The following is a 13,588-nucleotide window of genomic DNA, read 5'->3' on the forward strand; positions in this document are numbered from 1 at the left end:
CCTCCAACAACACCTTGTGGGCAGGTTGGCACTGAGGATCTTGGGAGTTGCTGGCCATGCTGAGAGTCCCACAAAGAATGGTGTTTTCACACTACCTTCTCCCATTATCTCCTGTCTTCCCAGCTGCTGCTGGACACTCGCCGCAGAAAGGAAAGCCGGCAGAGCACGTGGAGGGAGATCACCAGGAGACTTGGGCCTGGACAACTGCGATCGGCCGCCTCCAAGCTCTTTCCTTGCAGAACATGCTGGGAACAAACCGCGTAGTGTCACATAACACAAATCAAAGTGATGTTCCCCACTGAGAAGGGATCCACTAACCATCAGTGATGCTTTGCTCAAAGCAGGAAAAGTATGAAGAAGAGCACAGGTGAGGAGAAGGGAAGAAATACCTTTGGAAAAAAGCTTCCAAGCCAGTAGGAATGTGAAATGCCCAAACTCAGCCCAAGTCAGTGCACAAGGAAACAGAACTCTGCAAATACAAGGAGAAAAGACTCAGCCACACCTCTGAGCAGTGGCAGAGCTGCCCTATCCCTGCCAGGAACAGCTAGCAGTGCAGGCAGGTGACTTGTGTCCTCATCCCCCTCAACAGAGAGAATAAGGGGGAAAAAAAAGAGACCAAAGAAAGTCATGGAACTTTGCCGACAGTGAGGAGCTGCACTGGAGCAGGCTCAGGGCTACAGCGCAGGGAATTTCTCTTGCCTTGCAAAAGTATTTGCAGGTCCCATTTTAAAGGGAGTGTTTTAAACTCCCATTGGACTTACAGGTTCTCAGGGCTCAGAGTGTGACAGCAACAAGTGGACAAAGTTCCTTGTTCATGGTGACTGAATTTGACCCTTTCCAAAACTCCCCTGGGCAAGGTCCACAGGTCACTTTGGGGGATGTGGGTCCTCCCTGCCTGGCTGTTCCCATAGAGAGATTTAGATCGACCTCTGTCATCTCTCTGCACATGGCAGAGGTCGATCTAAATCTCCCTCCCTGGAGTCTCCCTCCCTGGAGTCCCTGAGGGGGCACACAAAGTGGGCAGGAGCACCAGGCACCGAGATGCTGTGTCCTCCTTGGCCACCCAGCCTTGGGCTCCCATCAGTGCACAGGTGCCTTGGTGTGACTCAGCTGATTCCTGCAGGGAACAGGTAGAGCAGCCCCAGTGCCAACTGGTACCAGACAAAACAAGGCAGTTTGGGGAGATAGGGACATGCAGGACCAAAAGGGAAAGTACATGGAGGGTGGGGAGGGAAATTGTTTAGAGCTGGAGCTATTTTTGTAGAATCTGGCTGTTAAACACAGAACCATGGTGATTTTAAAATTCTGCTTATTGAATCAAGTCACTCTCCTGCCAATTGGATTCCTTCAGCAGGCTGGACAATCTGACACCTCCACTTAAAAAAGAATCTGCCAACATGAGCAGCTTAGTGTTACAGGATATAGAACCATCCCTGAGCTGCACTCCCTGGGCAAGCCAGGCTCTGTGGCTGGGAATGGAGCTCTTTTATGGGAAACTTCTGCACAGTATGGGAAGAGCCTTTATGCCCTCCAGCATCCCAAAACCTGAAGCCTCCGGCCTCTGGTCCATACCCACCATACTGTGGGGATGGCAGGGTGCCCCGAGGAGCTGCGCTCCTCCTCTAACACCCCCAAGTGAGCATTCCTGCTTTTCCCTTAGTACGGACAGCTGTGTATCAGCATTCCCTCAGGACACTGTGTCCTCCACAGAAGGGCCCGGGACAAAGAGCACCTTTTGAAGTCTCTTGTTACTCTGTACCTGTATTTCTCATCTCTGACAAGCCTACCCATGAAATTCCAAAAAGATAGTTATCTCTTAAAAAATAGCTCAGGCTGACCACTACTCTGATCCAAACCTTCCATGATACCTTTCTGTAAGCAAAGAACTACTTAAGTGGTACCCTTGAGGATAATGTTTCACATGTGCCTCATTTTGACACTAATGAAGGCTACTTTTTGTACCAGCTCTGCTCTTACATGATTACTGCATTTTTTTCTGTCAGTAGCACTTTCAATTCTATTTACTAGTTATTGCAGTTACTGCTTGGAATGCACTTCACTTTGGAAACAGCAAAGGCCCATGGACATTTTACATGAAAGAAACATTGATGTGACTCTGTTAAAGAAAGCAAAAGGCATTTTGTGGATTTTTGGATTTGCCCAAGTCCTGTATACTTACATTTCTTGATACTACTGCAGAGTACAGGAGATATTAACAGCTGTGCCTTGGCACCAGCACTGGCCCTGGCAGTCTGTGCCAAGGTCATGGCCAGTAGCCCCAGACTGCCCATCAGCGCCTCACTGACCTGCACTGAACCGCACGCTCACCACCACACAACATTAATTCTGACTTATCCATGAAAATGAACAATTTTCCAATGGCAGAATGGACTCAAACTGGTGATCTTGGCAGACTTCAACCAGGTGAAAGTTGACGCTGTTACAGTCTTGCGAGCACAAAGGAATGCATCAGCCGTTCTTCTGACGTGTAACAGGGCCATAATGCTGCTCTGACCCCATGGCTCTCCCAGAAAATCCCTACACTAACATGTATTGAAGCAGTCTAGGCTGAGCTTGTCGTAAGTCTCAGATCTCTGCATGTTACTCATTCCAATGCAGACTCTAGGGCTAACCACAGTAGAGAGAAAAATAGCTGAGGACACAAACACCAGAATAATTTTAAGCATTCACTACTAAAATACTGTATATATTAAAAATGCTGTCAGCATTTACACTAAAATCAAAAGCATCCCTGATTTTAGTCTTTGTTTTACATTTCATGCTGATTTCAACAATAAATATGCAATCACAAGAACTTAGTTAGAAAGTTCAGCAATTTTTAAGACTCCTCAAAGAGAGCTTAAAATGACTCCCCAAAGCAAGGGACCTTTCCCAGCAGCCAGAGTGTGCAGAGGGGCTGTGTGGAGCATGGACTGGCAGTGTCACCACAGATCCTGCCTGTAACATCCTCCTGTTATGGGAGGATGAATCCACGAATAAGCCAAGGTCGAGGTTTGCTGTGCTGGCTGTTCCCACCCACTGAGGGCCCAGCCCAGCATGGTTCAGCCACAGCTCCTGTGGCTCTGGCAGAACCTCCCCATCAGCCATGTACAGGGCAAGACTCACCCAGAGGCTTCATGTGCCAACATCCAGTGGGACTGGAGACTGTCTGGCTGCAGGGATGGCTGCTCTGCTGCCGAGGCACTTCCCAAACCCCCTGTACAGAGGCTGCAATCCCACCCCCCATACACTGTGGACGGGGGAGATGTCTGAGCTCAGCAGGTCTTGAAGCACTTCATCATCAGTTTTGCTTGTTTATTAGTGCTCCCCAGCCCCAGAAAGCAGCAGCACTTCACTTCCAGGCGAGCCACCAAGAGCATGCACCACCCTGCGTGGGACACAGGCATGTGGAATGTGGGCACTGCTGCAGAGGGGACATGGGCACATGGGAAGCAGGCACTGCCATGGGTGGGACACAGGCACTGCTTCAGCCGGGACGTGGGCACATGGGATGTGGGCACCACTGCAGGTGAGATATGGGCACGTGCCCATTGCTTCTTCAGTAATTGTACAGACCTTCAGGACCAGAAGTTCTCATCCAGAATCCCCACCCTTTCCTGCAGTAGTTTCATCTTTTCTTTATTTATCAGAGCAATATCCTTCATAAATCAAAAGCCCAGGTCCTTCCTCCCCTACTGCAGAGTTCATGTGATACCAGCAACACCCAGAAACAGTGACTCCTCTGCATCACTCACCCCACACCATGGCCATGCTCCTGGGGCTGGTGAAGCAGGCTCCAAGGGCTGGAGAGTGAATCTTTGGGAAGTGTTGTCAGTTAGAAGGGTGAGTGTATCTGTTTTATATGTTTGCTGACTCCCTGAAAAGAGAAGAAATGAAACTCATTGAACTATTCAAAGTGAGGACTAAAATAAAATGACTCCAACAAGGAATACTTGCATTTAAAAAAAATGGTATGAGTATTACCAGCTAAAGAGGCTACTGTCTCTTCTAGAACACGCTGCTGCTGACAAGACCTTAACATGTTGGCTGGTATCACCACTAACACCTGAGACAGCAAACAAGAGCTAATCCTTACACTGCTCTTGTGCTAATGACTGGAGGAGATAACTGATGTCCCTGGCAAGTGTCCCATTTAACTCAATTAACTCCAGCCAGGCCCTGGTGATTGCACTGGTAGTGTCAGTCAGAATGCCAGAAGCCAGTTCTGGAGTCAGACGGTAAAACCAAGTCAGTCTCCACCATCCCTCTGTAGCCCAGCCCCAGCAGCCAATCCCATGGGTAGCAACCGACCTGGAATCCACAGCAGCTTCTACAAAAGTGTGTGGAAAACCATAATTCTTTCCCAAAAATGCTCATCTTTTTTTCTGAGAAAATGCAGGCAACTTATTTCATTGTATATTTTGCTTACTTATTCTGAAATGCTGGGTTATGTGTTGGGTTAAGTTGCAGTTTCATAGTGCTCCCGCCCCCACCTGCAGGTCCAAGCCAGTGGGAAGATCATGTTTCTCCTATCACAAGGGAGATATCAGCCAGCTGATCCGGGGGCACACAGAGCTGTTGGCCCCTCCAGGGCTTGCAGAGATTGAGGTGTCTGAGGTATGAACTGAAATATTCTGATAAACATGAAAAATAAACTCACCATGAAAAATTAAGCTGCAGGAGCAATTGGTATATCCCCTCAGTTGATACAATTTCCAGGTCTGTTTGATAGTAAAAAAAATACTTTCCACATATTTTCATTTCCTTTTGAACATTCTTCAGCTGTGAGCTTCAACAGGCAGTGATGTATCCGCCAACTCCCATTATTCAGTTAGGAAGTTTTGAAATAGAAAGAGATATGCAGAGAAGTTGAGAAGTTTCCTTGGTGGCACTTACGAAGTATTAGTCTGGGATAGTAGGTAAAATCCTGAGAAGTCCGTACACTGCCAACATAAATAGAAAGTGTATTTAAAGATGGGAGATTATCCATTCCTTGACAGAGCTGTCATACCTACTCTGTTGTCAGTTCTTAGCAACAGTTTTATTTCAAGGTCAGTCCAGCACAAATAATGCCCAGAAAAGCTCTTCCGCTGGAAGACAAAGCCTTCAGACCTTCAAAAGGAGCCATAAGGACTCTTACGTGACTATCAGCTTGGACATGTCTCAGAACCAGCATGAGCCAGTGGAGATTTCTGAAGCTTCACTGAGTTTTTTTGTGGAAACTCAGTTACGGTGTTTTCAGTCATCCTCCAGCCTTTGTATATCCTCCGGAATGGCTGAGAGCACAACAGGGAAGCCCAAACAGTTAACATGTCACTGTGTTGCACCTACAAATCCACTGGAGAACAACAATTCTCTGAAAATAAAGCTCAGCTCCTCTATGTCAGTAACTGGCTTCCAAGTCAGAAAGCCTGTGCTGTGAGTCCACTCATTAATATTAAATACATGTTTAAATAAATTTCTACATCCTATGGACATTCTTTCCATCCCATGGCTCGAATGGATAAAAGTGCTGGGCTCCTGGTACGGATGTTGGCACTCATCTCCCATTTGTTCCCATCTATGTGTTTGGTATTTTCCAGAAAGAACCAACCTCCCAGCTGTGCTCCAAACCCAACTGTGCCCAGGTGTTTCCAGACAGCCCAGGATACTCTATCAGGCACCACTTTTACACCAGTTTAAGATCCACGAGGGATAACATGGGGAGATCAGAGCTGTGCAGAAATACCTGCAAGCAGAAGAATGCCACAAGTGCAGTCACATTTGGAATTCCCACCCTTGACAGTGCTGAGGAATCCTGGGCAGGCTGACCTCGGTGCTGCTGCAGCCACGCTGCAACCCAGAGCAGGGGTGCACAGAGCACAGCACACATGTCCAGGAGAGCACCTGGCTGCCACTCAAGACCATGCCAGCAGCAGTGGGACAGAGCTGACTATCCTTCCTAGAAGTGTCCCAGAGAGCCACAGGTGGCCACTGCTTGAAGAACACTCCAGTCCCTTCCTTGCTGCTCACGGGTACACGGGCCAGAGTGGTGCATGTCTTTGGCATCCTGCAATTAGCAGCCTCCCCCCTTCAGATCTGTGAGTGAGTGAGCCCCAGCAGGACTGTGTTAAGCCTCATCTTTTGCCAGGTGGGGTGTCAGCCAAGGGAAAATTGTGCCTGATGAAGGCTGATGCCTGTGTGAGCCATGTGTGTGTGGCAGCAGTGGAACAGCAATAAAAAAATTGCATAAAAACCCCAGGGCCTTTCAAAGCATTTCTAAATATTGCCCCAATTTCCTGTTGGGTGTGAGGTTCTAGGAACCAGCCACCCGCACAAAGCAGCTGTGGAGCCACGTCTAAAACTGCCTCACCTGCTGTACAGAAAGAGCTGACAATAGCATTAGCATGAAACTAAAATTAGAGGCTAATTGGGTTCTGCAGTCACTGAAATTGATGACAGCTCAGCAATTAACATCCCTGAATTTTCTTGACTAAAATAACCCTAAAATCTGTTCCCATTCATGCTTCTCCCTGCTCCATAAGCAAATGCTGTGGTAGTCTGGCACGCTTTGCACACAGGGGAGTTCTAGCACCTCTGCCAGGGCTTGTGCTGTTCCCAGCAGTTACTGGGGCAGGCATAGGTCTGGGAAGAGATTGTGCATCTGCAAATCAGCATCATTTCACAAAACGGGATGTGATATTCAAGCCAGGTCATGGGAACCATCACTAACCCATCACCAGTGCATGAACACATACAAGACACGGTCCAACAGAAACCGTGAGGGGCAATGGCATGGTGTCCCCTGGTCCTTGGTGCAGGTAAGTCTGGCAGTGATGCCAGACTGGTGCTGCTGCTGCTCCAGGCAAAAGAGGGTGATACCAACATTAAGAAGTGAGGGAATAAAAGCATCTCCTGCTCAGGGTGTCAACACCAGCTCAGAGTGTTGGAGTGGGACACAGGCCCAGCCTCTGTCAGCACGTCTTGTAAGTGAATCAGAACATCTTCTGTTAAGGTGGGCAACAACACCTACTGAACCTTTCACTTGACCTCCCTGGGCTGCATCGCACATTTGGGGCAGAGCAAAACACACCCTATTTAACTGTACATGTTATTTACAAGTTGAGGGGGTTGTTCTCCAAGATCCAGAGTGAGAGATCAAATGCACTGCTATTACAGCTGCAAGCAGCAATTGCTCTGCATCTCCCTCAGACAATGTGCTGCAGACTTGCTGTGCAGGATATGGCCACGTGCAGCCTCTTTCAGGCTTTCTGTGCATGTGTGGCGTGTGCCCATCTGCCTGTGGTGTGCTCACCTGCCCTGTGCTCACCTGCAATTTGTGCAAGATATCTACGGTTTCATTTTTAGTTCATTGTTCTGTACAACATTTGGAGTTTCTGATCCATAAAAGCATCTTATGGTGGTACATTTGGAAAAGCCATGGCATGCTTCTGCCTCTACTCACAACTGAAGTCTCTGACTGCTGACAGAGCTGAGCTTTGTCCCTCTTCTGTCCCTTCCTTCAGCATCTGGCTTGATTTTGCTCTGGCTGGCAATTTTATCTGCATTCTCTGGTCCAGATGTTGCCTGTGGCTCTTCATGAGAATTTCCTAATTCTGCTGTGACCCATGAGGCAAGGAAGGGGCACGGTATGAGGCCTGTTCCTCACCTCAGCTGTGATGAAGACTAGGCCATGGCTGGGCCCCTCCTGCTGCTCCTGCTCACAGACATGTAACTCATTGCCATCACCACACAGCTCATTGCAGTCGCTTGCTCCACTCTCCTCCTCCCTTCTTCCTACACTTGCTGCAGGCGCAAAATGTTCCCAGGCTCCCACAGCCATGCCTGGGGCATGCCAAGTCCATATGCTGCTGTCCCTTTCACACACATTTCCAAGGGCAAAAAAATGCACTCCTTGAAGATACACTTCTCTGTGCACCGTCCATCAAGCAGAAAGAATAAACCGGCCAAGATGGCCACAAAAACATGTCATTGTTTAGCAAGGCTTCACTTGACACCCCAAAGATAACAAATACATTATTTGGGGTAAGTAATAGAACCAGTTCTATTTCCAATGCAACATGCCTAACTTTTTCTTAAGTAAATCACTTTTGTACTCATTTGGTTTAAAACTCTTGGTGTGCCCAGAAGAAAAATGTCTGCATGTGTATTATATATATTATACTACAGATATTATATACCTCTGCATTATACTACAGACATCCATTCCTTCCACCACTTATTTCAGTATTTCAGGCTACAATCAGAGCACTCTTGGCTTTATTCTAAAACTCACCCCCATAGATTACGAGCAAACAAGTTTCTGCATTAGAAGTCCACAGCTCACGGCTCTCCTTGGCTGTCCCAGGCAGCTAACCCTGCTGGAGACGTTTGCTCCGTGCTGGCATTTGGACGGGACCATGATGTTTTGCTGTCAGACTGCCAGCTGGGCAGATGCATGCAGGGGCCTGGAACCCCCCCTCTGTGGGCTGCGTGGGTTCATCAGCCTCCATGCCCAACTCTGCAGAAGCCATCGGGCTCCATCCCCAAGAGCATCATCACGGGAACTGAGGCTTCACTTACAGCTGGTTGCAAAATATAGACCATGAACAGCATGGAGTTTAAGTGCCAGATTTTTTCTTGACTGATTCTCCCAGCTGGTGGTAAGTTCATATTTCAAGGTAACATCAAGCTCATCAGTGTCACAAACAATTGCTGCCTTAAGAATCAACAAAATCCTTCCCTTCGTTAAGTCTCACCTGAAGAGTCCCCACATGCAGGAATATGTCTGACAGCTCTCTGGGATACCAAGGCATAAGCAGCATAAAGACCCATGTGCTGGGTGAAAGCTCAAACCTGGGGCTGGAAATGTCCTCCTGAGCAGCAGTAATTGCAGCTCACATCACAACATTCCAGATAACAACAGCTGAAGGTCCCTGTTTCAAAGTGACTGAACATTTCAGTGCAAAGCTGAACTCTTGTACTCATCACTGCAGCAGCCTCATGGGGCTCATTCTCTTCCCTGTCCCCTAACATATGTGAATTATCCTCCCAAATAGCTATTTTTCTACCAACAATATGCACATCTTTTCAAAGGCAAAGTGGAAATCCCTGCAAGTATTTCTGGTGCTGCTTCCAGTCAGAAATAGCAGTAATCTGATCCACAAGAGAATTGCATTTCTGTTGCTGAATTCCTTTGTACAAAGTATCTTTGCTTTGAAAGAGTTTGGCAGCAGTGAGGCACAGGCTAATTTTACTTATAAGGTGTGAATCAAAGAAGATTTGCAAGTTTCTGAGTCCACAGAAAGGAAGCGTCTGCGGCCTTTCACCACTTCTGTCAAGAGAATATGTCACAGTTCAGCTATTTTAGATCAACTTCAGACCGCTCACTGCGCCCGCAGATCCCCATCTCCCACCACCCTCATGCTCTCCCCAGGCACAGCAACCGGGACAATTCCAGTCTTCTCTTGGGACCTGGGGAACTTCCCCCCCCCCCCCAGCCTTACTCAAACCTTGCTGTTGTTAATGGGATGCATCACCACGGGCTGCAGTGTGAGAGAGTTGAATAAATTTGATTTGGCAGAATTCAGCAGACACTTTGTGAGAAAAAGGGGTGACCAAGGAAAGGGCGAGCTACTCCCCACATCACACAGCATTGAAAGCCCTGGGAAGCTGAGAGCCTAAGCTACAAACACTGCTGCAGCAGCAGCAAGCTTCCAGGGACTGCACTGTGCCTACAGCCTGACTCTGCTACCACATAAACAAGGGACTATAATCAACCACTCCTTCTGTGGCTCCTGTGCTGCCATGAGAGCTCCCACCCGAGGCAGGCTGTCCTGAGTGTGGAGACAAGCGCTGCTGCACTGGCTGTGGTAGCTCCAAGGAGCACACACAGGTGTTCAGCTCTGCTTCCTCCAGTCCCAAAGATTTCATGGTCTCTGAGATGCTGTTGAGGCCACTTCTAGCCAGCAGCTGAACCACTGGGGTCACCCCAAACACGGGAGTTCATTCTGCCCAAGAGATGAGGTGGGGCAGCCTGTGCCCACAGTACCTGGCAGCATGGCCCCCCTGCGTGGCTCCCAGGGTGATGTGTACAAGTGCTCCCCTCACTTTTTATCTCTTTATCCACTGCTCATGACAGACCTGATCTTCTCCAGGCCTACAAGGATATGCCAAGGACTGGCACATTACAACATGTCATTCCACTGTTACCACCTGCTGCTCTCCAACCCCAACAGACCATTTTTCTGCCTGTCCCAGACTGGGAGGTGACAACACCATCTTCTGCCTTAAAACAGGTCCTCAGGGTTTACAGACAACAGGCATGGTATAAAAGCTGCACAGCAGTATCAGCAGGAGTGGAGGGGTCCTCCACCTTCCAGCAGTCTGTGGGATCTGCCCATCGAATACATGGGTGAATTCTCCCACAAAAGTCAGTATTGGGCATGCTTATCTGGCTTAATTATTTCCGTTCACTGCCACATTCAGCCTGATCCAGCACAGCTTCATGGCTCCACAGCCATTGTCAAACTAAATTCTTCCCTGATAGTCTGTGGACATGTGTATTTGTCATCTGCAATCTATTCCTTGGTTTCTGGCATGTATTTTCAGTGCTTTCTCTCAAAAGCTGTTTCAGATTTCCCTGGGCTTCTCCCTGACCTCTGTGAGTAAAGCCTCACACAGTTTAATTGTTGACAGCTGTGTCAGGAGAAGTATTTTATGTTCCTCTTGCTGCAGCACATGAGCTACTACACAAAGGGTAGCCTGGCTGTGTAATACACCATAATGTGGAAAGCAGACCATGTCTTCTGAGGAGGAGGTTTGGGGGGGTTTAACTGTCTGTGATGTTTTTCAGAGATAATTGCAGTTCCAGACATGAAAATGCTGACAAGTAAAAGGCAGCTGAGCAAACAGGTGAAAAGCTTTAAGTACTGGGTTGGATAAAAGTGAATCTCTCCTCCTTTCCAGGACCTTACATTTCAGTTTCATGGTAAAGAAAAACACAGTTAAAAAGAAAAAAAGAAACTCACTTCTGATTTTTTTTCCCCAGGCAAAAGATGGGAAATGCTGCGGACTAGATTGTTCTCCCTTTTCTGCCAGGCTGAACTCAAATCTGAAACATCTGTTCACATAACTTGAGACAATCTCTCCCAGTGTAAGCTCAGACTCTTCCTGCCATCAGTGAAGAACTACCAGTTAAGTTTTTTGTGGAAGCCTAAGAATCCAGACACTTCTCATGTTCCCTGCAAGCACTGAATAACAATGGGTTCTCACTACCAGCAAATCACTTGCAAAGAAAAATTAGCATCTCTTCAAGGATTCTAAATCCTAAAATCTGTTTTTTCTAGAATGACACTGTACATATTATCCTTCAGGAGTTATTCAAATTGGGCAGTACCAGGTATATAAAAGAAGTATTTCACCTAGCACAGCAGGGTTAATTCAGGTGATTGCAAAGATAAAGGGCAGGGGAAAATATTCCATTTTCAATATAGAACCACAGACTGGTTTGTGTTGGAAGAGACCTCTAAAAACCATCTTGTCCACCAACCCCACCATCAGCAGGGTCACCTTTCACTAGACTGGGTTGCCCAGCCTGGATTGAACACTTCCAGGGATGGGCAGCCACAACTTCCATGGACAACCTAGTCCGCTATTAAGGTACAATCTGCAAGGCAGAGAGTAGGATTTTAGCTGAAAGTATTGAGGACCGAATTTGCTTGCAGAGCTTGCACACAGCCCTGGGTTCAGGGCTCACACTCCTCACTGCATCCCCAAGCTTGGCAGAAGAGGACCTACGGCCCATGCAGAGCTCAGTTCTCATAGAAATGCCTGTGTGTATGTACGTATAGAAGGAACACATCTCTGGCTATACAAGTACCGGAAGTTCAGAAACAGAGCAGTGGCAAATCAAACAAAACGCTGCAGAGCTGTGCACGATCCTAACCCTGTCCCTGCTCTTGCAGCCCTCCAAGAGCTCTCTGTATTCAATATGTTTTGGAGCATGAACCCCATCCTGTCAGAGAAACAGACTGGAAATCAGGGTTCCTTTCTGATTCTGCTTCCAGTTCTCTGTGTGTGTGTACAAGTCACTTTGTTTCCCTGCTGTTTTCTCCAGACTCACATGACATGATGTACAAGTGGGGACTGTCCCCAGCTACAGACCTGCACAATGTCCCAATCAGCGAACTGGATTGGAAGTGAAGGGTTCTGGAAGCCACAGGGGAAAGGAAAAAACAAGAAAAAAGAGAAAAGAGAGAAAAGAAGAAAAAAAAAGAAAAGCGCACGTACTTCACCGTATCCAGTAGCTTTCTCATGTGGAGAAATGCCATCCTGATTATTTTTGCCTTCTCCCCACACAGCGGTAGATGGAGCCCTGCTTCCCTGCTCTCGCCAGCCCGGGGATACAGCAATACCAGAGATCCCAGCTGTAGGACCTGCCAGCACTGCTGCAGGGGACAAACCTGAGGGGTTACACAGGAGGGACCTCGGGCTCACAGCTCCTGCCTGACTCATGAAATTTGCTGAAACTTGAGAATAACAAAAGTATTCGACTAACCACAGTATTGCCTTTTCTTCCATTTAGGCATTGGGTAATGTTTCTTTCTTTTGTAAACTGTCATCAGGATTACAAGGAATTCACCAGTTTTATTTCTTTTGCAAAATATGGAATGACAAGTTTTGCTTGCCATATTTAGAAAGAACATATATAATAGTTGTATCATGGTCGTGAGCACTGGAGACTACATTATCCAGAGGATTTTACAGGAACTAAAGGTCAAGGGATCCATGGCCACTTTCTCCACCACTGCTTGCAGCTCTAATGCCTGCAGCCTGTGTGTGACAGCAGGACAGAAAGGGATGAGGGAACACTGGCAGCCATGTGCATCTCTGCAAGCTGAGAAAAATTATATAAATGTGGATGTTGATTTTCTCTCCCTCCCCATCTCCAAGTGCTCCTGCAAGTGACACTGGTACAGCCTGCATGGATGCAGGCAGCCTCTGGAGTCATGCACCACTTGGCCAGAACTACTACTGCAGTTCCCTCAAGACATGTCAGTCAGGTCTTCTACAGCAACAGCTGACAAATGGAGTATTTCAGAGCAGTGAGAGCAAAATCCACAGAATCACAGAATATACTGAGTTGGAAGAGACCCACAAGGATCATGGAGCCCAACTCCTGGTCTTGCAGAGTCACACCATGTTCCTGAAGGTATTGTTCAAATGCTCCTTGAACTCTGTCAGGCTTGATGCTATGACCACTTCTCTGGGAAGCCTGTTCCAGTGCCCGACCACACTCTGGATGAAGAACTTTCTTCTAATATGTAACCTAAACCTTCTCTGACAACTTCAGGCCATTCCTTCCGGTCCTGTCACTGGTCACCATAGAGGAGAGATCACTGTCTGCCCCTCTTCTTCTCAAGAGAAAGCTGTAGACTGTGATGAGGTCTGCCTTCAGTCTCCTCTTCTCCAGGCTGAACCCTCAGCTGTTCCTTTTATGGCTTCCCCTCAAGGCCCTTCACCATCTTTGTTGCCCTCCTTTTGACACTCTCTAATAGCTTAATGCCTTTCTTACATTGGTGTGGTGGCCAGGTGAGGGCACCCCAGC

General features: G+C 47.6%; 1 long non-coding RNA gene across 7 annotated transcripts in view; it reads right to left on the bottom strand.

The window, feature by feature from the left end:
- LOC116448705 overlaps positions 1-13,588 on the bottom strand; it is a 72,231-nt gene that overhangs the window by 26,458 nt on the left and 32,185 nt on the right. For 4 of the 7 annotated variants that reach the window (XR_004242083.1, XR_004242080.1, XR_004242077.1 and 1 more), the window contains 4 exons: positions 4,661-5,276; positions 3,756-3,877; positions 390-469; positions 96-245 (listed from right to left, as the gene is read on the bottom strand). This is a non-coding gene — a long non-coding RNA (uncharacterized LOC116448705). The remainder of the gene's footprint in view (positions 1-95; positions 246-389; positions 470-3,755; positions 3,878-4,660; positions 5,277-13,588) is intronic. The other 3 variants (XR_004242081.1, XR_004242078.1, XR_004242082.1) reach the window with 2 other exon arrangements.

The sequence above is a fragment of the Corvus moneduloides genome, chromosome 10, assembly GCF_009650955.1.
Source record: "Corvus moneduloides isolate bCorMon1 chromosome 10, bCorMon1.pri, whole genome shotgun sequence".
Taxonomy (NCBI): Eukaryota; Metazoa; Chordata; class Aves; order Passeriformes; family Corvidae; genus Corvus; species Corvus moneduloides.